Here is a 26036-nt window from a genome sequence, read left to right as displayed (position 1 = left end):
TATAAAATTGAGCCAGCCAAGAGAAAGTAAAACAAAAAAAAAATCATGTAGGAATTCTGGCAAATTTCCCCAATGTGAAAATTCGCCTGAAAAGTTTACCCCCCGGAAACTTTCCTCCCGATGGAAATTTCTCCCCGTAGAAAATCCACTCAACAGAAAATTTACCCTTCCCTCCACAAGTAGAGGAGAGGATGCTACTCCGGGACGAACCACGTGGTTTATGGTCCATATATGGGCATAGCCTCCCTAGGGAAAAAAATTACGTAATGGGGTCAATGACCTCTTTTTCCGAGGTCGATTTATTTGATGTTTCTATGTGTAATAGCTCCGGGACGAAGGTTGCACATGTGCATTGAATTCTAACGGGAACAATGTTATTGATCTAGGACTCGAAGGGGAAGTGAATTTCCGAGAACTTGATTGCGTAATTGAAGGGGAAGTGGATTTCCGAGAACTTGATTGCGTAATCGATTGGGAATTTTATTGATGCGATAACGGGAAACAGGATCACGTGTATCCTAGCGAATCAGGGTCAGTCTAGAGTCACTAGTCAGAGTGAAAGGATTAAAAAATGAATAAATTTGAGAAAGAGAGAATTAGATCAAATCTAGTGTTTATGGAAAAACATTTGATTTTGGATGATGATTTTCTCGAGTTATCTCTTAAACGCAGGATATTCTCTTGTCAGGGAACACTTGAAAATATAATGAGGAGTTATTCTCCTCCATTGGACTATTGTATGAAACTTTTAAAATTTAAATCAAATGCATATACTCAATTTATTGATATATTAATTGGAACAAGACAGAATCATATTGTGGATATTCTTTTGAAAACATTGCCAATGGATTCATTGTAGATGGCTCCCCCATCCTTCGGAAGAGGTAACGTTACAGAGTTACTCCTCTCTCCCCCATTTCCCTTTCGTTGAATTTATCGAACGAAGAGGATCAGTTTCGTGTTAGCTGTGAGTGAGTTGACATCGGAAACCGAAAAATGTTCTATATATGTCCATTGTGCATGTACACTCTTGGCAGTTGGAATCAATGTGAGCATTGTACAATCATTGATGACTATAGTGAAAAGTATAAATTATGTAATCCTTGTAAATTAAATAGAGGCTATGCAGTACAAATTAAAGGATGTAATTCATGTCTGGAGGAGGTGTGTGACTCTCATCCTAGAGGGCACCTATGCTCCAATTGTCACTATGATAAATGTGATCAGTGGGAGAATACTTACCCCGCGATGATTGGAAAGAATCCCACACGTGATTTCAGTTTATTTCTACGAGATTGGTATCGTCGCGGATTTAAATTATTCTGGGAAGAGGAATCTGGTCTACGATTCAACTGTTTGGGTAACAAGACAATCTGGTTTCTACGTCATCGCTGTGATGACAATGCCTACTATGACTATAAGCCAAGCGATTTTTATTTGGCAGTTACCGAATGTGATTCACCACTTGAAAACACTGTATTTGATATTGCTTCAAATAGACAGATTGAAACTCTTGAATTTCATAATATGAATGCAAATAGTATTATTGACTATACAAAGAGATATGACAAGAGTAAAGTTACATTGTGCTGTAGAAAATGTGACCCTGACTTTGTAGTCAATCAAGATCAATATACAGTGAATCCAAATAATTTACCGACATTAGTGGTTCGTGATAGTTGTCTATAAATCGAAGATGAAGAAATATAAATTGTAGATTGAAAGACATTGTTGTATATATATACATTTTACTAATTAACAATTTCACATACATTTTTTAAGAACTGTACTCTTCTGGCACTTAAATCAATACTATATAGGTCTGAGAGAATATTTTCCACTAGAAAGTCATTCAGATGGGGATTGTCACTATAAATGTGGAGAAACTGCTTGTAAGTATAGCCACGACATCGGAACACAAAATATAGCAGTGCATGGAAGCCACATCTTTTAGTCGTTAGATCCTGCACCCTCTTCCGATTTTGAATAATAGTTTTCCCTCTGCTCTCGATATAGTTGCTGATGTGTGGTGTGTAGAATGTATAGGGTAGACCAAGAGGATCAAAAAACTCAAGCGTCTTCATTGTTTGAAAGATGCACAGCGAATGACCCGTCAGCACAGTCGACGGACTGCTATTAAAAATAATCAAAGTATTGTTGACACTTTGAATTTTTCCAAGAAAGTCCGAGGGCAGACAATAGGATTTTTACTGAGACATGTAGGGGTCCATATTAAATACATTGATTATTTGACTGGTGTTCATGGCGCCAAGTCTAGTAGAACACTGCCTTCGGGAGTGATTTCCCAATAGGTTTCATATTGATTTAATGAGATTAGTGCAATACTCTCAGCCAATGGGTCGGTAAATGTAAACTCTAAACGCACACTCCCCGTACGTACTATACTCAAATCCTGTGTACCTGACAAATCCAATACAATGATACCATGTGTTTTAGCAAACATATCTTCGGTTATACCATTTTCAAATAGTTGAGAGTCATGATCTAGGGTTTGCATGGTCAACTCGTAAAATGTTCTACAGGATTTATCAAAAGATAGATTGTAGAGTGGGATGCCGTTTACTTTGCACACAAGAGATGAAAGTCCAAACATCTCGAATTTATGTGGGCATTCAGTCCATGATCCTATTGCACTGTCGCTTTTTACAAAGGCCAACGCCAATTTCGAGGGGATTTTTCCATTGATAAATGATGAATCGGTGAAGGTGCGTGACCCCATTGCAATATGACGCTGATTGGTGATTGTGTGAGGAAAAAGTAGTTTAATATTGTTACCATTGGCTCTCAGTTTTTCCACGGCCAAAGCAACAGAACTCATGACCTGTTGTTTGCTTACATGTAGTATTGCCGAGGTGAGGGAGAGACTTACATCAGGATTGGCAGCAAGTTCTTTTCTCAATATGAAATTGGATGGTGCAAGCGTTAGTTTTATATACACTATAACAATGGGTGGCAGCCATTGGGGTATGTTAAATATTTCATGATATATTTTTCCAACTAGATGTAATTCGCTAGTTGTAGCATTTTTAAGTGCATCTTTACTATCAGTATTAATATTATATACAAATAAAATGGAGGTTCCTTTCAATTCCTTGCACGACTTGGGCGTCTTCAACATAAATTGCACATAGCGAGTATAATTTGAGAAATTGTTGCTTGTGCTCACCAGCGTACCATTGATGTAGACACTGATTTAACGAAATAAATTATGTAATATACAATTTTCATAGGATATTCCATCGGCCCGAATCGGCATTGTATTATCGGATTTCCGGACTTTCATTTGCAAATCTATAAATGTTGAAGACATGTCCATAAAATAGTTTTCATTGGAATAAATTTGAAAGTGGATATTATCGGAGAGGGGTTGTTGTGGATAAAATTGTTCATAGTATCCATGCTTGATACTCACATCGACATTTTCAGGATTGAATAGATTCAATGAGGCATTGATTGAAGGTTGAGAATCCTTATGCGGTAGGTAGGACAGTTTAGGAGAAGAAATCAAGTTTCGATCTAACAATTTTCTTCCTGGGGCTTCTGGTTACACTACGTGCCGGCTTTTTCCTTCTTTTCTTTGACAAAAGGGATGTCTTTCGTTTCCGACCTGAGCAGAGACTGATGAGGGATGCAGTGTTTCTTGACCTTTTTAAGCCTTTACCATTCTGTTTTAATCTCTCGCCAAGGGTTTGCGCACTAGACCTAAGATTTTCCGTAGCATTTTTTTTTAAATTTTTGCCGGAGCCCCAATCGTATAGTGTAGAGGATGCAAAATCTGTCGCAGCCGGTATAAGATATTTTCTAGCCAGTGGTAGTGAAGAGCGAAACAGCTTAGCAAACAAGCTGCCAAGACCGTAGCCAGACATTGACGAGCCACCCTTGTAGTAGTCCATTCCATTGCCCTGTTGTCTTGGGCCAAGAGTATTAACATAGCAGTCAATATCAGGACAAGTGAATGCCACTTTTCAATTAGACATCTTGCTGTTGAACGATGGGACGAATATGACATGTAATCACAGCCAAACCTTTTGAAATTGCTATATATATATATATATATATATATATATATATATATATATATATATATATATATATATATATATATATATATATATATATATATTACATATATATACATATATATACATATATATATATATATATATATATATATATATATATATATATATATATATATATATATATATATATATATATATATATACATATATACCCCCGGTCCTCAAAGGCCCCCCAAGCTCCCAAAGGGCCACCGGCGCCCCCAAAGGCCCACCCAGACCCTCAACGGCCATCCCCGGGCCCCCCAAGCTCCCAAAGGGCCACCGGCATCCCCAAAGGCCCACCCAGACCCCCAAAGACCATCCCCGGGCCCCCCAAAGGCCCATCGAGCTCCCAAAGGACCAACGGGGTCCCAAAGGCCCTCACCGGCCCCCAACTGCCCCTCCGGACCCCCAAAGGCCCTCCCTGGCTTTGGCATTTGTAAAAAGCGCCAGTGCAATAGGATCATGGTCTGAATTCCCACATAAATTCGAGATGTTTGGACTTTCATCTCTTGTGTTCAAAGTAAACGGCATCCCACTCTACAATATATCTTTAGATAAATCCTATAGAAAACTGTGCGAGTTGACAATGCAAACCCTAGACCATGACTCTCAACTATTTGAAAATGGTATAACCGAAGATATGTTTGCTAAAACACATGGTATCATTGTACTGGATTTGTCGGGTACACAGGATATGAGTATAGTACGTACGGGGAGTGTGCGTTTAGAGTGTACATTTGCCGAATCATTTGCTGAGAGTATTGCACTAATCTCAATAAATCAATATTAAACCTATTGGGAAATCACTCACGAAGGCAGTGTTCTAATAGACTTGTCGCCATTAACACAAGTCAAATAATCAATGTATTTTATATGGACCCCTAAATGTCCCAGTACAAATCCTATTGTCTGCCCTCGGACTTTCTTGGAAAAATTCAAAGTGTCAACAATACTTTGATTATTGTTAATAGCAGTCCGTCAACTGTGCTGACGGGTCATTGGTTTTGCATCCTTCAAACAATGAAGACGATTCAATTTTTTGATCCTCTTGGCCTACCCTATACATTCTACACACCCCACATCAGCAACTATATCGAGAGCAGGGGAAAAACTATAATTTAAAATAAAAAGAGGGTTCAGGATCTAACGACTAAAAGCTGTGGTTTCCATGCACTACTATATTTTGTGTTCCGATGTCGTGGCTATACTTACAAGCAGTTTCTCCACATTTATAGTGACAATCCCCATCTGAACGACTTTCTAGTGGAAAATATCCTCTCAGACCTATATAGTATTGATTTCAGTGCCTTAAGAGTAAAGTGCTTAAAAAATGTTTGTGAATTTGTTTATTAGTAAAATGTATATATATACAACAATGTCTTTAAATCTTCACTTTAGATTTCTTAATCTTCGATGTATAGGCAACTATCGTGAACCGCTAATGCTGGTAAATCATTTGGATTCACTGTATATTGATCTTGATTGACTGCAAAGTCAGGGTCACATTTTCTACAGTACAATGTATCTTCACTCTTGTCATATCTCTTTGTATAGTGAATTATACTATTTGCGTTCATATTATGAAATTCACGAGTTTCAATCTGTCTATTTGAAGCAATATCAAACACAGTGTTTTCAAGTGGTGAATCACATTCGTTCACTGCCAAATAGAAATCACTTGGCTTATAGTCATAGTAGGCAGTGTCATCACAGCGATGAGGTAGAAACCAGATTGTCTTGTTACCCCAACAGTTGAATCGTAGACCAGAGTCCTCTTCCCAGAATAATTTAAATCCGCGACGATACCAATCTCGTAGAAATAAACTGAAATCACGTTTGGGATTCTTTCCAATCATAGCGGGGTAAGTATTCTCCCACTGATCACATTTATCATAGTGACAATTGGAGCACAGGTGCCCTCTAGGATGAGAGTCACACACCTCCTCAAGACATGAATTACATCCTTTAATTTGTACTGCATAGCCTCTATGTAATTTACAAGGATTACATAATTTACACTTTTCACTATAGTCATCAATAATTGTACAAGTCTCACATTGATTCCAACTGCCAAGAGTGTACATGCACAATGGACATATATAGAACATTTTTCGGTTTCCGATGTCAACTCACTCACAGCTAAAACGAAACTGATCCTCATCGTTCGATAAATTCAACGAGAGGGAAATGGAGGAGAGAGGAGTAACTCTGTAACGTTACCTCTTTCGAATGGTGGGGGAGCCATCTACAATGAATGCATTGGCAATGTTTTCAAAAGAACATCCACAATATGATTCTGTCTTGTTCCAATTAATATATCAATAAATTGAGTATATGCATTTGATTTACATTTTAAAAGTTTCATACAATAGTCCAATGGTGGAGAATAACTCCTCATTATATTGTCAAGTGTTCCCTGACAAGAGAATATCCTGCGTTTAAGAGATAACTCGAGAAAATCATCACCCAAAATCAAATGTTTTTCCATAAACACTAGATTTGATCTAATTCTCTCTTTCTCAAATTTATTCATTTTTCAATCCTTTCACTCTGACTGCTGACTCTAGACTGACTCTGATTCGTTAGGATACACGTGATCTAACTGTTTCCCGTTATCGGATCAATAAAATTCCCAATGGATTACGCAATCAAGTTCTCGGAAATCCACTCCCCTTCAATTACGCAATCAAGTTCTCGGAAATTCATTTCCCCTTCGAGTCCTAGATCAATAACATTGTTCCCGTTAGAATTCAATGCGCATGTGCAACCTTCGCCCCGGAGTTATTACACATAGAAACATCAAATAAATCGACCTTGAAAAAAGAGGTCATTGACCCCATTACGTAATCAGTCTCCCTAGGGAGGCTATGCCCTTATTTGGACTATAAACCACGTGGTTCGTCCCGGAGTAGCACCCCCTCCTCTACTTCCACCTGAAAAATATATGCATGTTTCTCAAAAATACATAATATACGTAAACAATGGGCAAATTTCATAACTTAAGGACCTTTCTCCAGGGGCTGTTAGAGGGGGGATCGTGTTATCTCCAAAGGTATATTTATTTCACATTTTAACGATTTTGAAAAATATGGCTGTCTCAAAATTTTGATCAAACGACTTTGGCAAAAACAGGGGCGTGGGAGGGGGGCTGGCTGCCTTCCAATCTTTTTGGTCACTTAAAAAGGGCACTAGAACTTTTAATTAGCCTACTATTCAAATGAGCCCTCTTCCGACATTCTAGAACTACTGGTTCGATACAATTACCCCTGGGGGCGGGGGGAATAAACACCTATCCGTGTAAATTCTTTTGGCAAAAATGCAAATTCCACATTTTTGAAGATGGGAGCTAAATTAGATAAAAACAAAACGATAGGAGAAAGACCGCAAACTGGCTCAAACTTTTAAATAAGAGACTCATACAGCCCCAGCCCCATCATGAAGCAAGGCAGGCTTTGTCTTTACAGCTGGATCATTAGGATTCTGTACAACTTTCCTGTTCTTATACCATTGTGGCAAGTACTAAAAAAAACCTCAAATACCGAAATAAGCTACAAGGAGCGTCCGAAAATAATTTGCATAAAATTGATACAAACCAAATAAAGGTAACAGAGAATGGTCACAGTAAGTCGGGCACACTTTTGTTAACGCTTTATGCTTTTATTCACTCTAATTACTACCGATTTTCAAGTACCCGATCTAAAATATTATATTAAATAATCCAATAAGGATCATTTAAATTTATCTTGTTTCAATCAATACTACAGGAAAACTTGGTATGTATCAATTAGGAGGACAAAATCAGAACTATTATTATGAAAGCTGACTATTAAACACACGAGATCGGCTCAGCATAAAATAGTTTGACGTTTTATATAAGCTAAGAAGAAGGTGTTTTATGCAGTTGCAAAAAATCTCAAAATTGTAGTTGGGTGGGCGACAAATAAACTTTTTTAAAAAGCTAAAAAAACTATCTTGCAAAATCTATATATTTTTTCTGAAGATTATGAAAAATAGGTATTTATCAGATTCTAAGGGAGGGGAGGGGTATTTTTTCCATCTTAAAAAAAAACTACCAAAAAAAGAACTTGGGGGTTCACCCCTGCCTTCCCAATTCGCACCCAGGTGTTATTTATTTACAGCAGGGAAAAGACATTTCGCCTCGTAGTTTCTGGAAATTTTCAAATAATCTGCCTATTCTATAGACAATATTGCCTATAGACAATTTGCCTCGTAGTTTCTGAAAATTTTCAAATAATCCCCTCTTCCTTCCTCCACAAAAAAAAACTAAAAACAAAAGAAATCATATATAACAGAAACGTAATTTTCAATGGGGCTATTGGACACCCAGTATTCCTAGAGGATGGCGTATCCCCTAGTTTAGAACCTCTGGTCTCTAAAACGTTGTGAACTTATGCCTAAAATTGCCTAGTTCTTAATTTTTATTTTCAGCTTTTTTTTAAAGGATCACGATAAATGACTTCTAATAGCATGTTTTTTTTATTGTTATTATTATGTTTTATTTTATTATTATTATTATGTTTTTTAATTATTATTATTATGTTTTTTTATTATTATTATGTTTTTTTTATTATTCTTTTGATTGTCACTGAAAGGTTCTTGGTTGCATTAAATGCGTCTGTAGTTCTTTTTCTTTTTTTGTAGTTTATTTTTAATAGCTAATCCATCCTCTAGTCGTTTATAAGAGCCGACCTATGTGCATGAGGGTGTGGTCACATATTTCTGAAAGGCGTTGTTTATGTTTGTATCATTTCGTGTTCTATATGGGAACTTATCGTGGGAGTTTTCATAAAATGAAGCAATTCAACAGAAAAATTTTATGGTATGCTTCATGAATAGAATCCCTGGTTAATTTCCACGAATAAGCTCTTTTTTTACGGGATTTTGTCCATGAAAAGTTTTTGGCAGGCTCGGGAAAAGCATCCATACAGAACATCAAAAATCATTTAACATGCGAGCAAGACCGCAATTTTCCTTAAGCTTCACGCTAGGGGATCCTTGTTTCAACGAGCCTAGTCAGAGTTTTATCTACGCTAACTTCATTTTGAGAAACTTGGAACATAATTTTTTTTGCAACCAATAAAATTATTTACCTAAAATAAAACTAATTATAACTAAGAAAATACAAAAACCCAATAATGATTGGTCTAAATATTGTCCATATTTCGAGGCCCATCATTTGAGATAAAATTCCCTTTACTGAAGTCCAATTTTTGTCGGCGAAATCCGAATTATTTACCGCATCTACAAATATGCTCCATCGAAGAAGGGTCAAAATTGCCTTTATCGAAGAAGGGCCAAAGCAAATCCCTCCACTTACTTCGCTCGCTCTGGTCGACAGCTGAGGTCTTCGGCTAAAAGGCCGAAAGTGCCTTTATCTAAGATGGGTCACTGAAAATTCCTCTGCTTACTTCGCTCGCTATGGTCGACAGCTCAGATCTTCGGCCAAAAGGCCAGAAGCACCTTTATCGAAGAAGGGCCACTACAACCCCCTAACTTACTTCGCTCGCTATGGTCGACAGCTCAGATCTTCGGCCAAAAGGCCAAAAGTGCCTTTATCGAAGAAGGGCCACTGCAAATCTCTCTACTTACTTCGCTCGCTACGGTCGACAGCTCAGATCTTCGGCCAAAAGCCCAAACGTGCCTTTATCGAAGAAGGGCCACTACAAATCCCCCTACTTACTTCGCTCGCTATGGTCGACAGCTCAGATCTTCGGCCAAAAGGCCAAAAGTGCCTTTATCGAAGTAGGGCCCCTGCAAATCCCTCTACTTACTTCCCTCGCTATGGTCGACAGCTCAGATCTTCTGCCAAAAGGCCAAAAGTTTCTTTATCTAAGAAGGGTCACTGCAAATCCCTCTACTTACTTCGCTCGCTATGGTTGACAGCTCAGATCTTCGGCCAAAAGGCCAAACGTTTCTTTATCGAAGAAGGGCCACTGCAAATCCCTCCACTTAATTTGCTCACTATGGTCACCAGCTCAGACCTTCGGCAATCAAGGTTTGTTATCATGACGTTATATTTCAATATTTTCTTGGAGTTTATACGTTTTAGATTTCTATAGCTGGATTTGCATTCTTGACATTTCAAAATTATTCCTCGTTTCTAGCTATAATAGTTTATCTGCAAATCACTGGAGGGACATATAAACGCACAGGCACAGTATTGAAACAGTCCAATATATCAGTTCAAAACCATATTTTGGCAGATCTAAAGTATCTGCCACCTTTGCAATATAATCGGATTGCCGACGCTTCTTGACTACGAAGTCCCTGCGTCGGCCCTGCAATGTGTTGTTACAGCAAGGTCCGATCTCTGGGTCCAGTATTACCAGCCCAAGGTCAAACCCATTGCACCACCACAAGAGATCTGCCACCTTCACTATCCCATTTCTCCTTATATAAAGAACTTCGTAGATGATGATGATTATGATGACCGCGGCAGTGACATCTAAGACGATAGCAATGATAAAGAAAATAGCGATGATAATTTTAGATACATCATTAGGTAACAGGGATTTCGTTTCGGGGGGGGGGGGCGGGAGGTATTTACTCCCTCCCCCAATTATTTGGAAAAAATTATTATATAGCCTATGTCCCTTGACTATCCGGATATAGACCCCTCTTGCCTCCCCCCGACAAAAATGCTGGAGCTATACTCCTCTTAGGCAACAAATTACAAATAAAGAGCGATTTGATTAAATAGTAACCAAAACTCTAAGATCTATTAAAAAATTGGTTAACTATAAAAAAAGGAAATATATCATAAAATCTCATGCATTAAAGGGTGTTAAAATACGGTTCGGCGAATCAAGGGCGAAAAAGTTGCAGCTGATGATGTGAAGTGGCTCTTTTCACTCTGAGCACCAAAGAGTACAATTTGGATGTTTAATGACCGCAAAAAGTTCTTGAGCTGTTTTGTAATCAATGCGTTACAGTTTTAAATCCTATTGTTCGCTACGGTTGAATAAACTCACAAAGTGAAGGAGCACAATTTGGAATTTGGTTGTTGTTTGACCGCAAAAAATCCTTGTATTTAATTCTGATTTCTGACCAATCTGATTAGTAAACAGGAAATGAACAACAGGACGATACAATTTTTCTGTTTGTATTGCTAACAGCAATAAGCGAATGTGCCTAACTGAAATTAAATAAAAACGAAGTTGTTTCAACTGAAATTAAGGAGCAACATTAAAACTTAAAACGAACACAAATTATTCTGCACAAGAGGGGGCTGTCTTCTCCTAAACTCCTCACTTTTTACAATAAATTTTCACTTCTTGTAAAAATTTTTAAGAACAACTGCTGAAAAATAGAAGCTTTTTTAAAGCACTAAAAAACTTTAGCGTAATGAGCGAGGAAAGGGCAACCCCCTAACATATGGAATCATACTTGTTCGTTTTAAGTTGTAATGTTGCTCCTTAATTTCAGTTGAAAAACATCGTTTATTTAATTTCTGATCATTTTTCAAATGATTCCAAGAAATCCCCCTCCTCCCTCCATTGAAAATTCTCCCCCTAAAATTATTCCCCACGGAAAGCTCTCCCCGTAGAAAATTCCCCTCGGTAGAAATTTTCCCCTTCAATTTTCCGTATATTTCCCAATAACAATATGCAAACAATGGGCAAATTGGATGACTTATAGCCCTCTTCCCAGGGACTCTGGGGGTTCATGCCTTCGCAACTGGCATATTTATTGGATCTTTTAACCATGCAGAGCGAAATGGCTATCTCAAGATTTTGATTGGATGTATTTGGGAATAAGAAGGGACCAGTGGCGTAATTTCGTCCAAATCCTGGGGGGGGGTGCAAGGTTGGAGCAATTTTCCCAAATCGCGTAAAAGTGACATGAAAACTAAAAACTAAGCCATTTGGTACCATAAAGGTAATGTTTAGTACTATAAAAGTACTATAAAGGTACTTTATAGTACTATAAAGGTAAATATGTACTAAAAAAACTGATCAGCTTCTGTTCATGCTTGAATTATGCAGGTTTATTTTAGTTTTGACAAGATTTTCGAAGAAAACAAATTTCAGCTGGGGGGACAAACTGGGGTCTGGTGTGGGGAAAACAAAGGTCTGGGAGGGGTAGTCCCCCCCTGCCCCATAGCAAATTACGCCCCTGGAAGGGACTATGTTTACTCCAATAATTTTGATCTCGTAAAACTAGGTACACTACATCTCTTAATTTCCGTTTGAATGAAACCTCTCTTGATCTTCTAGGACTATTGGCTTGATACAATTACTCCTGGGGAAAAAACAACTAAAAACGTATCAATGATCTTTTCTGGCAAAAAATACAAAATTCTACATTCTGTAAAAAGGAGCTTAAAACTTCTACAAGTAGAGCTCTCTAATATGTTGAATCCGATGGCATGATTGTCATTAAAATCGCTAAACTTTCTGGGGACGTTTCCCCTTTTTCCCAAAACCAGGCAAACATTCTCAGGTTCACAGCTTTTGATGGGTAACCGTAATTCTAGTGAATTTTATATATTTGGAAACAGTTTAAAAACCCAATCCTTTGATTTATTATGTGTTACAAAATTCTATTTTTCAGATTTTCGGTTACTATCGGGCGAAGTCGCTCCTTACCTACAGTTCGTTACCTAGATCTGTTGGATTAATTAAAAAAAAAAGGTTTATCTGATGGAAGTAAAGAGCAAAGTTTAGACTTAGAATAACAAAAATTATTGCTTCACTGCCTTCACCTTTTATAGCATAGGCAGTGAAGCAATAATTTTTGTCATAACTTTACTCTTTACTTGCATCAGGTAAACCCTTTTTTAAATTAATCCAACAGATCAAGGTAACGAACTATAAGTAAGGAGCGACTCGACCCAATAGTAACCGAAACTCTAAGAAATCGAATTTTGCAGCAGATAATAAATCAAAGAATTAGGCTTTTATACTGTTTCCAAGTCAGTAAAATTCATTAGAATTACGGTTACCCATCAAAAGCTGCGAACCTGAGAATGTTTTCCTGGTTTTGGAAAAAAGGGGAAACGGCCCCAGAAAGTCTAGCAATTTTAGGGACAATCAAACCATCAGATTCAACATATCAGAGAGCTCTACTCGTAGAAGTTTTAAGTTCCTTTTAACAGAATGTAGAATTTTTTGTCTTTTGCCAGAAAAGATCACTGATGCATGTTTAGTTGTTTTTTTCCCCAGGAGTAATTGTATCAAGCCAATAGTCCTAAAAGATCAAGAGAGGGTTCATTCAAACGGAAATTAAAAGATCTAGTGTACCCAGTATACGTGATAAAAATTATTGGAGGGCACTTAGTTCCTTCCAGGGGCGTAATTCGCTAAAGTGCAGGGGGGAACTACCCCTCCCAGACCTTTCTTTGCTCCCCACAAAACCCTAGTTTGTTCCCCCAGCTGAAATTTGGTTTCTTCCAAAATCTAGTGAAAACTAAAATAAACCTGCATAATTCAAGCATCAACAGAAACTGATCAGTTTTTCTTAGTATATATTTACTTTTATATAAAATACGGCTTTATCGTTTAAATTTCAAAAATCACAAACAATAAAAATAAGTCAAATAAAAATTTTAAGAATTCGATATCCAGCACAAGAATTCTATATTTTGTAGAAAATATAGACCCAAGCAGGGGCGTCCCGAAAGGGGGTGGGTGGGTGGGGAGAGGCAAACCGCCCCTCCAACGGTTTTGGCATTCGGAAAAAATTTTCCCGAAGGCGAAACTTTCGGCAGATATTTTGCAAAATTACCCGAAATTTAGCAAAATTCTTGATTTCTGCAGAAAATTCGGCATAAATCAGGCAGTGATTCGGTAAAATTTACAAAGATTGCCCCCCCCCCCCAATAAAATGAGTCTTGGGACGCCCCTGGACCCAAGTGAGGAAAAATTCCTGGAATTAGCAGAAATACTAATCCCTGAATATGTATCTCTGGATGTTCAAAGGAATCGATGTCACCCCAAATGATAAAAGGTTTATCGCCGAACTGGCCTTCCATGACAAAACCAAAAAAGACTTGAAAAAACGGGTACATTCCCAAGAAGAAAAAGAAGAAGAGAAATAATCGAACGAAAAGTTGGCCTGTATAGCATCCATCAAGACGTTCTCATGGTTAGAAAAGCAAAAGAACTAAAACCATAAAAATTTGAAAAAGGGAAAAAAAAAAATCTAAAATCAAAAGAGAATAAAAGAAAATTTCAAACCAACGTATTCAATAGCACTCTATGTAAAAACCACAGAAGTACAACATAGCCAATTAATAAGCTACTACTCCTCTCAACTGCACAGAAACAACTGACATTAATTAATAAAAACCATTGAAAAAAACTTAATTATCTTGTCGAGAAATAATCCACCTATTGGCATTCAATGAAGATTTTAGTTTACGTTCAGTATCTAATTTAATCCCTTGGTGATTTTACATGACTAAGTTACAATTTTCTGTAATAATTTTAATAAAAACATAGAAATAAAAAAAAACATATTCTGCAGGTTTCGCAATTAATAGAAATACTGGTACTCTAAATACTGATTAAATAAAAAAAAAAATTTTCAACTGAAAATAAGGAGCAACATACGTAATAACTTCCGTTCGTTTTAAGTTTTGGCGTTGCTCCTTACTTTCATTTGAAAAAAAATTTTTTTAATTAAATTTCTGATCGTTTTAAACAATTCCGGAAAACTCGGCTCCCCCTCGTTGGAAAATTCCTTCCCCGACAGAAAAACTCTTCATGGAAAGTTTTCTCCACATACCCCCCCCCCGCCATGAAATTCCCCCAGACAATTTTATTCTAAGTGATAATTCTCCCCGCAAAATTTCTCGTGGGCGATTCCAGGTGAAATTTTTTCTTAGAGCACTTTCATTTCAAAAAGACTTTAATTTCTGATTGTTTTAAAATCATGCCGGAAATTCCCTCCTCCGTAAAAAATTCTCGCAAATCCCCCACCCCCTCCCCCTAGCAGAAAGTTGCTCCTGCAGAAAAGTTTCCCTGGAAAATTTATCCCACGGAAAAATCCCCCATGGTGAACTTCTGGCGTGTAAAATCCTCCCCATACGGAAAGATACTCTAGAAAACCAAAAATTCCAAATAGAAATTCCAAACCGGTAGAAACTTCCCCCGGACAATTCCCGTTGACATCTCGACACGTAAAATTAAGTTGGCAAAGAGAAAGTAAGACAAATAAAAAGAGTTTTGTGCAGGAATTCTGACAAATTCCTGCAGTCAAAGATTTCCCTTGGATTGTTCACCCCCCGGTACACCCCCCCCCCCCCCAAAAAAGTGTCTGTATACTTCCCAATGATAAAAACCGTACGTAAACAATGGGCAAATTTAATTACTTACAGACCTTTCCCGAGGGAATGTGGGAGTCATATTATCCCCAAAGGCATAGCTACTGGACCTTTCAACCATGCTGAACAAAAGGGCTATCTCGAAATTTGTATGAGACGACTTTGGGGGAAAAGAGAAGTGGGACTTCTATGTGGTATTTCACCCCTTTTTTGAAAATCCGGCAATTTTTCTCAGTCTAATAGCATTTGATGGGTAATGCTAAACTCAATGAACCCTACATACTTTGAATCAGTTTAATAAGCCAATTCTTCTGATGTATCTACTGATATCAAATGAAGTCCCGGTTACTATTGAGCCACGTCACTCCTTGCTTACATTTCGCTACCATGAACGGTTTTATTCAATTTATGAAGTATTCCTAAAAATAAATTAACCTGAAATATTCTTAAAAATGAAACTATAGTCAAAAATCGAAACCGGTCATGCAAAATCACTAAGGAATTAATTTGAATTTAAAAGACAAAAAAAAGTTGCATTGGATCTAGTGTTGGGCAATATTTGATATCGATACTGATATTTCGATATATCGGACCAGATATCAATATCGAATATCAAAACGTATTATGAAACCGATATTTTTTAGGGATCCATAACCCCCTATATTACCCGCGGAAAATCCACCACATGAAAATTCTACAAATTTTCAGCATACATCTTCGAGACTTTTAGCAGGTTTGAATTCTTTCATCTATAATTGATTTATTTATCCTTATCTTACATCTTACCCTAGCATCTTTTTCACAAGAATTCGCTTCCGACTTTCGAGTCAGATACGTGTGAATTATTACCAACTGAGAATGAAAAGTTCACAACAAAAGATGTTATAATGAAAAGTTCGGATTTTGAATGTTATCAAAGCTAAACTAGCCGATCAGACAGGGTGAATTTTCTCAGTCTGAAAAATTCTGTCAAGGAAACGGAGCTATCAGTTCAGATAAATTAAGATAAGGTAACCTAGCTTAATTGAAACTATAGGTATAATATATATATATATATATATATATATATATATATATATATATATATATATATATATATATATATATATATGCACTGCTGATGCTATTAAGGCTCACCTTATGAAAATTACCTCTGAGTGGGGGATCAAGGAAAAGGTTGTTGCTGAAGTAACTGATAATGGAGCAAATGTACTTAGGGCCGTAAAGGATGCTGCCTCCCATGTAGATACAGGATGGATACATGTTTTGTGCTTCGCAGTCTAAATTTTATTGTGGGGAGTGCTATTAATTATACTGCAGAATTGTTGCCTCTCGTCCAAAAGGCTAAAACTATTGTCATTTTTTCCAGACGTAGTGTTGCAGCTACCGACAAGTTGCGTCAGGTTCAAATCTCTATTGACAATGTTTTCACCAAAAAGCTACAACCTGATGTCACCACTAGATGGAATTTGCTTCTCACTATGTTGCGTACTCTACAAGATTTGAAAGAGTCGGCAACAAGCTCGCTTGCGCTTCTCGGTAAAGTGGACCTCATAATCACTGATAGTGAGTGGGGTGTTATTTCAAACGTGATTGCTGTGCTTACACCCTTTGAATAGGCAACTATTGAGCTCTCCTTTAAAAGCTATCCCCCATCTAGAAAGTACTGCCTTTGTCTAAGATTTTGAGAAGCCACCATGTTCATGTAGATTTTGGTGAATTCTCAGATGCGGCTGATGAGCTTCGAAAGGCTTTGCTGAATAAAATGCATTGTAGGTTTATAAGCCTTGGTCAAGTCAAACCTGTCGCAATTGCCACATATCTTGACCCGCATTTCAAGAAAATGTATATTTCACTTGACGATCTTCTGAAAGTTGAGAGACTCAAGCCAGCTTGTGGGGTTCACACGATGAAGTCAATATAGCCAATGCAGGACATGCTTCGACAGCAGCCGAATATATCGTGGCTCTGAAAATTTTCAATAGGGAGCCAACAGTTTCAATAGAAAATTGTCCACTCAAGTGGTGGAAGTCTCATGCTATGGGGTCCCAAAAACACCTGTACGAAGTTGCAATGAAATTCATGTCTGTGCCCACTATCAGTGTCCCTTCTGAAAGAATGTTTTCCAAGGCTGGTCAGATAATCACTGAACGGCGGAACCGACTCTCAGGGAAAAACATTGACAGGCTGATGTTTTTGAATAGCCAGTAGTTTATTTTTGTCTTTTCCTGAGCCCTAATAATTCCAAATTTGGGTTTTTATTATATTCGTTTATATAATCGAAGTTTATTTTTATTGTTTGATTTTATATTATTTGAATCTTAGAAACGAAATTATACAAATTACCCAATACCCTTTATTTACCATTTGCCTTACTCAACTTCGGCATATCGATGAGATAGCAAAAAAACTGATCTGAAATGTCGATATTGATATATCGAATATCGAAAGGAAAAATATCGATATATCGATTAATCAAAATATCGCCCAACACTAATTGGAGCAGATAGCAGGAGGGTCATTTCTCAAGAGAATAATTAAGTTCTTTTTTCCGTGGTTTCTACATGGAGTAGTTATTGCTACTTTACATTTGTTTTCCTTTTTATTCTCTTATGATTCCAGATTTGTATCCTTTTTTTTTGTTACGGTATAAATTTTTTCCACTTTTCAACACTGCGGGCGCTTTGTTGTAGACTATGCACGCAAAATATTCGTTTGTTCGTTCCTCATCTTCTAAACGGCCACAGAACATTTGTTTTCCCGATTTACTTATTCCATTTTACCGCAAATAAGACTAGGGCTTAAGCTCCTGTCCAGCAGTCAACACTAATTGCTGTCTGTAGAGTTGAAGAGCAATACCAAAAAGTATGGCTAACTTAGAAGAGTTTTGTGTGACATTATTTTCAACAAAAAACTATCATCGCCAGCTATTGTTTGGCGATACTTGGTATTTTTTTCGGTGTAATAATAATATTTATTTATTTAATTAGTGTAATTGGTGAAACTAGGGTAGCAATAAGTGTCTGATCTCACTTCCAGACAGAAAAACGATTGCAAAGCTTGAAAAATTGGCAAGTATTGCTAAACACTAGATGGTTTTTTTAAGTTACCCATATTCTTTGAGGAATACCTCGGGCAGAAAGAAATGTCTCAGACTTATAAACCAAAATCCAACGACGATTCAGTACAGTTTGCCTTTGTTTTACCTAGGATTTTGACCTGTATCCTTGCCTATTTGGAGGGGAATTTCTATTTTTCAAGTTGTTTCTTAATTTTAAGCATTCGTAGATTAGACGCTATATCTTCTTAAAACTTCGACTGAATCAGAGAAAAAGCTCCTCTCTAGAGAGAGCAACATAAATATAGTTTCAGAACCCCTTTAAGGGTTATCAATAGAATTTGTAACACCAACGGCTCTTATGAACTGCCTCAAGTTGGGGACACTCAGTACCGTTTCGTAGCTAGGGGGCAAGGGAGGACAGTTGTCTCCAGGCACAGCCTCTGACGGGGCGTCAAACTGATATTTTTCGTCAATATTATGATCTGGGGGGGGGGGGAGTGAGGATGTGGAAACAAAGAACAGAATGTCCCTGGGTAACGAAAATCCTAGGTTCACTTCTGACTCATTAAAGGATATTTGGAAAGAATATTAAGTGGCAAATTAAATGGTACATTTTCGTGTACGTTAATTTCACGCAATGCAGACTTCCAAAAAGTAGAAAGGAAAGAAAGGGGAAAGCGGTGACAGGTATTAGTGGGAACTATCAGAAGCCTACAATTCCGACAGGCTGTAGTCTAATATCCAAAACCAAAAGTTCAAAACCAAATATTGCACAAAAACTATAATACAAATACCCAAAAGTTGTTAACCGTTCATTGATTTCTGTCTATTATTCCGTAAATTAATCTCGAGGATGGGGTAGGATATCGTCTTACTAAAGGCTGTTTTTCCTTAGAATTTCATCCAAATTGTAGGAAATTATATTCGCCGGATCTTTAAAAAAATTCCAGATCCCCTCTCTAGAGAGGAAATTGCTTTTTTCGCTGTTAGAGACGGAATTTTGGTACTTGTACGATAAATGCCCTACTGCTTAAGTTGCTCATTCATTGATGCATTCTAGAACCTTTTTTTTTTTAGTTAGTTTCTTTCAGCTTAGCGTGAGACAAGACAAGACAAAGAAGTGACATAATAGATAGAAATTCTATAATTGGGGCTATATATTTGCATATTAGGGGGGGGGTAAAGCATTTGGACAGTGTGAAGATAGAAAACAATTCTTACTACATAGTATGCAGAATAGTTGTAACTTTAGGCATGTAACTTTATAAAACATTAGGCATGCAGACCCTCTATATTTTACCCCCACCCCCGCTAATGTGCAAATATATAGCCCAAATTTGTTTCTAAAGTATTATAATTTATATTACTTTGGTGTATTTCATTAGAATTGAGTGTCAGAGAAACATATTAGAAGAACATTATGTAGGATGTATATCATACAAGTACCGAAATTTTATACAATGTAGTTTCTAACCTAATTTTGTTTTTGATAGGTATAGGGCAACAACTAAAATTTTATGGACCTTACTTTTTTTTTCGAAACAAATGGTTTTCAAAGTAAATTATAACGGTAGCTATCATTACGGAAACAACTTTAAATGGCGAATTAGTGGTTTTATTCGTTTGGGACTTTTATATGAACTTGAAACCAGAAACAACTAATGCACGCCTTGACGGGGGAAGGGAAGAAAGACTCCAACCACAAAACTTTGGTTGGGTACTTATTGCAGTGCCGCTGTTATGTTCCACTATCCTAATAGAACTAGAGCAAAAAAGGATAAAAAAGACACAGGTTTTCAAGATCTTTTTGAAAAATTTCTGAAGATACATTTTTGTACTTAACATTTACTGTTATATACTTGAATGAAGTGGGAAAATTTGAATGAAAAATCATTTTCATAGGCCTTTTTTTCTTCTTTTTTTATATATATATATATATATATATATATATATATATATATATATATATATATATATATATATATATATATATATATATATATATATATATATATATATATATATATATATATATATATATATATATATATATATATATATATATATATATATATATATATATATATATATATATATATATATATATTTTCAGTTACCAAGGAAGCTAGGAGAAAGATAATTCAAGAGGGGAACCACAAACATCAGGTCATGGGTATTCGACCACGGAGATTCCAATGGTACACTTTTTATTCATCCCTGCTTCTCCACTTTTTAATTTTCGGTCATTAGGGGAACCGGGAGGGAAACTATTCAAGAACGGATTAAAAGCACCCGTTAAGGGCTTTGAACCATGGATTTCAACGGTACAATGCTTTTGCTTCCCAGTCTTTCAAAATCTTAAATGACACAAAAAGTTTACTTTTAAATTTTTACTTACTAAGGAACCGGGAGGGTGATTATCATGGAAGGAAGTTGTAGCACCCTGGTAAGGGTTTTCAACCATATGGATTTCAAGCATATATTATTTATGCTTCTGATCCTTTCGGCTTCAGAGTAACTCAAAGATCCTTTCGGCTTCAGAGTAACTCAAAGATCCTTTCGGCTTCAAGTCTGTTTTTATACTATTTCGCTTTGGGTGCTCGACGCCATCGTAGCTAGAACGTAAAATAGGATGCTAGCATGAAAGCCACACCAGTTTCAAAAACAGGTGGCCATTTGATCTTATCATGAGCGTGCCTTGTTTGTTTACTACTATTATCAATTCTTGTAATTTTGAAATCTGTCTGAAAGCTTTTTTCAAAAAATTGCAGTGAATAATAAAAAAAATTAAAAAAAAACCCGGATTACAACTAACAAGAATAGAATGGCCTATATCTTCATTTAACAGCCAAAAAGGATCCTTCCACAAATAACTGATCCTTGTTCGGTATGACGACCTAAAATTAATTATCCAGTTATACAAATATTCTGTAAAGTTAATATCAAGTGGCTGAAGAAAACATTTTTTAAACTCGACTATTTGTTGTACATAAATCCCCGAGCTCTTATTATTCTGTCACACAGAGGTCACTTTGTTCCAGGCTTAAGCTAGGTGCCCACAGAAAGCGAATTCACTGACTCTAGGCGAATTCGTCGTCGCCAGGCGAACATTTTCAGCTTCGCACGTCCAAAATTCGCTGTTCGCACCTTTCAACTCCGAGTCGAATTTTATTGGCATGATAGATATTGGCAAGACGAAATACAATAAACTTCTAAAACAGGGAAATAGACACCCAAAACTTTCTTGATCGTTTCAGTTCTCCGACGTCTTAAAGACAAAAGCAGTAACAATCTTCAAACATTTTGTTTCTGTCTTTTAGAAATCATATTTAAAATTTCGCGTTCTGTGAGGTATACCACGTGAATTCGCTGTCGTGATGCAAACTCACGAATTCGTCTGCGAAAAAAATTGTTTTCAGTGGGCACCTACCTTTAAACACATTTTTGCCATTCATGGAATGCATCACTTGTTGTGCATGAAAATTTCGTAAATAGACGACCCTTCGAACAAAACGCCCTTTGAATTACCACGCCCAAATTGGCTTTCCTTGTCAATCAACTACTCAATCACAGTTCATATGCTTAAGTATTTAACAATTTGGTACGATTTTTCTTTTTTGTTTTGTTTATAAACTGGCCGGTGATGTTTTTGTCATTATATTCTCCAAAAGGCTGTCCACTTTCCGCCACCTGGGATATATCTCAGGGCTCCACTTGTCCCAACGACACGTGGTAAAAATTTGCCATGCGCGTAAAGCATGGCGTACTTCACACCTTGCATGGAAAAGCTTTGCACCCTGCATGGTGTGCCACCCGGCATAAACGGTTTTTGGGACTTGTCAACCAAACAATAACTTAATCTCAACCCTCAGCCCTAATGGGTATTCCGTAATCTCAAGCTAGCTTTTCAGCCATACAATAACTTAATCTCAACCTTCAGTCCTAATCAGGGGCTTCCCGAAGGGGGGGCGCCACTTTTAGCATAATTGGACATTCGGTAAAATTTACGAAGGCGAAAATTTCGGAATAAAACTTGCAACCGGCCGAAATTTAGCAAAATTCTTGATGTCTCAGAGAATTCAGCCTAACTAAGGCCCTAATGCGGTAATCCACGTAGATCGTCCCCGAATAAAACGAGCCTACCAATGCTGCTGACCCTAATGGCTAACCATGAGCTAAAGCTACCATGTGAGACTTAATTTCAAAACGATTAAATAACGAGCTAAAGACTATATCTCGTAGGTGTACACAACGGCACGCCAACGCCACTAATCCTGTCTTGTCTTCTCACCCTCAGCATCTTTAGCCTACAAACCAGCTTCCCATTACGTCTTACACTTTAATACCCTTTGTGTAGACGAAGCCAACTAGCACATGACCCTTGGATTAAGCTAAGCTAAATTCAACTTTTGTGTGACTTTTTAGGATCAGCCTCATCCTTAAAATTAGGAATCGTTATTACTACCCAATTATCAAATCCTTAGTTTTTGTTATTATCTGTTATTATTATTACAACTATTATTATATCACTTTAACAGCATTGCCACCATTGATTGCTATCAGTTAGCCCTATTCAAATTTTATTTCAGCGCCATCTTGGTGTCGTAAGCTATCATCGTTTTTCACCCAAAAACTCACAATAGTGTTACTTAAGTAAACTTATAGATGTAACGATAACAGTTTAAATAGTAATTTCATCACTGAAATCAAAATTGAGATAGGGTATCGACAAGAAATTTCAAGATCAACCACCAAACGTTAATTTAAAAATTTGGAGAGCTTTTATGATGTTTCTGTCAAACACTAAAAATAAAAGTGTTTGACACTACAGTGGTACAGAAATCAAATTGAAATGCCACTAATTTACTATGTTTAGTCAAAATAAGGTTATTCATTAGAGAACATAAAACCTAAAATTATACATGTAAACATTTTTTTCCTCAGTAAGGATGATTACCGTCTTTTCCAAGTTGAGGCGACAAAAAGTCCATAGCCCCCGGATATTCCCATGCGGTCAACAATCCAAGTATTTATTTAGTTCTATCTTATGTCACTTCGAACGAGAGCATTTTTTTTCTTTTCCTTTAAATGATATTATTTGAATTCCAGCATCTCACAAGACCCTTTTTTTAAAATATTGAAAAATATACGGCAAAGTATCATCAAAAATAATTATGAGGACGCATTAAAAAGGAATAATTAAGGCAGTCGAGACTTCAACTATACATTTATTTGCCCTTTTAGGCCCCAGACAAACCTTTTTTGTTCATAAAAATAAAAAAAAACTTGCTATTTTCAGCAGTTTTTGCAGGGAACCTCATAGTTTGATCATCTTATAATAGTTGTTTTCTGGTTTTGAATTAATTTGATAAATTTTACAAATTTAATCATTTAGTCGTTTTATTAGTTTTATACAATATCCTTTACCAGCCATGGGGCCTTTTTGGGGATCAATATATTATATTTGTTTCATTTTTGAACATCTGATCAATTTGATCTTATTTTATATTTTTTTTTTCGTTTCTTAATTCTTGAACTAAAAAAAAAAACAAAAAAAACTGTGATGAAAACCATTTACTTTCTCAGCTGATCAGCTACTTTTCTCCCACAGAAGATATATATATATATATATATATATATATATATATATATATATATATATACACATATATATATATATATATATATATATATATATATATATATATATATATATATATATATATATATATATATATATATATATATATATATATATATATATATATATATATATATCTACAATCCATATCAAAATGGAAACCGTTTGGACAGACGAACTGGAAAGAAACAGCTGCAAGTACAAGGAAGTATCACCACCACCCCCCTTAATTTTGTTATCCAACCATGATGAGGGCTAGTTCCTTGCCTCTGACCACATACAATTTTACTCAAATACATGGTTATTAATCTGATAAGAGCCAGATAATTCGAGGGCACATCGCCATGACCTCTTGAGATACTTAATTATAGCTTTTATGCTTAACAATCTTGCCAAGAATCACTTCAAACCTCAGCATGAGCCATAATTATTTTTGCAGATCATACCATTTAAGTAACTGCACAGTATCTATATCTATGTCACGACCTTCGTTGTTTCTATATACTGACACCGAGGTCAAAAAGCAAACGCCAAAATAATTTAAACAGCAACTGACAGTTTTTAACCGTAAGAAACAATACCCCTGTCTTTGGAAATGAAACTTTATTTCATCGTCGTTACGTCTAAAGACAAGAAATTCAATTTTCGAATTAAAAGACAAACAACTTTCTTTTTAAAGGTGGTTGACACTCCTCAATGAACTTATGAGTATATAATGTATCAATCTTTTGTGCAAAAAATGTGTTCATGAGATACACAATTTTGAAAATTTCAAGGGGCCTAAACCTTTTCTGTTGAAGAACATACTGAAAAAAAAACTAGAAAACAACTACCCAAAAACGAGCTTATACCTGATTCTTGCAAAAACAAGCCCAGGGTAAAAGGCGGGTGTGTGTTACATCTCCGTCACCTATAAGCAATAAATCACCCTTTTTAGCAACGACTGAAAGTTCTTAGAAATAGCAAATACAGCCATTCTTGTTTTTGGGAATGAAACTTCATTTCACAGTCAATGAAATACCCTGATCAATACAAAAGTAGGAAAATAGGAAAAGGTCTCATGCAGCGTAATTTTATCCTTGAAACACTGGAAATGGACCTGTTATCCCTCTAAAGGGTAAATTACCCCTCTAAAGGGCCGCAAACTTGACCAGCAAATCCAAAGTCGGCTAAATTTTTTGAGCAAAGCTCCTGACCTCACAGCACGTGGGGAAATAAAACCAACGTTCGGAGAGGAATTTTGCTTTAAAGTAAATATACGTACTATTTAGGTGGATATGTGGTAAGTATCTACTAATAGTTGAAAAATCTCACTGGAAGCGAAGAGTAAAGGAAGTGAATTTTCGTCGAATCGGGGATAACTATTAGCAGCCTTTTATGTTTTATTATAAATCTCTATTAATATAGTAGCATTATGTAATTAAAGGCAGCACAATAGCGATGCCTAAGTAAAGAGCAATGTGGAGACAATGATTTTTTTTTTACCAGGGCACTTCGTGTAGAAGTATTTGTCGTAGAAATTTCGGAAGGAACGCATTCGATTGGAAATTGTAAGGGATAATGCCCTCTTTAATAGTCAAAACCGATTGGAGGGCAATCCGCTTCCCCCCCCACGCCCATAATCTCCCCAAACACATTCAATCAAAATTTCGGGATAACCATTTTGTTCAGCGTAGTTGAAAGGTCTAATAATTATGTCTTTGGGGATGACCCCCCCCCAAACAGCCCTCAGGGCAAGGGATGTAAGTTATACCTTAGGGGCATTTAAGGTTTTTATAGAAAGGGTGGTCGTATAAAATTCAGAGGAGGCTCATTGAACTGGTAAACAAAAGTTCTAGTGCCCTTTCAGTGAGTCAAACTGATCGAAGGGCAGCTATCCCTCCCCCCGACACGTCGTATTTTTCTGAATTGTATCAGATAGAAATACCCATTTTGAGATAGCAATTTGTTTAAAAAGTGGTC

General features: G+C 36.6%; 1 protein-coding gene across 3 annotated transcripts in view; it reads right to left on the bottom strand.

Annotated features, from left to right (window-relative positions):
- LOC148953679 (uncharacterized) overlaps window positions 1-26036 on the bottom strand; it is a 111667-nt gene that overhangs the window by 45140 nt on the left and 40491 nt on the right. The window contains exon 1 of one of the 3 annotated variants that reach the window (XM_089086773.1): window positions 14289-14326. The exons of 1 other annotated variant lie outside the window; for it this stretch is intronic. The gene's annotated coding sequence lies outside the window, so the exon portion shown is untranslated. Of the gene's footprint in view, window positions 1-14284; window positions 14327-26036 lie in introns of those variants that run through there. One more of the 3 variants, XM_089086772.1, reaches the window with a different exon arrangement.

Source organism: Artemia sp. Qi Xiang Cuo, chromosome 3 (genome assembly GCF_049724085.1).
Source record: "Artemia sp. Qi Xiang Cuo chromosome 3, ASM4972408v1, whole genome shotgun sequence".
Taxonomy (NCBI): Eukaryota; Metazoa; Arthropoda; class Branchiopoda; order Anostraca; family Artemiidae; genus Artemia; species Artemia sp. Qi Xiang Cuo.
This window is presented reverse-complemented; position numbering and strand designations above follow the sequence as displayed.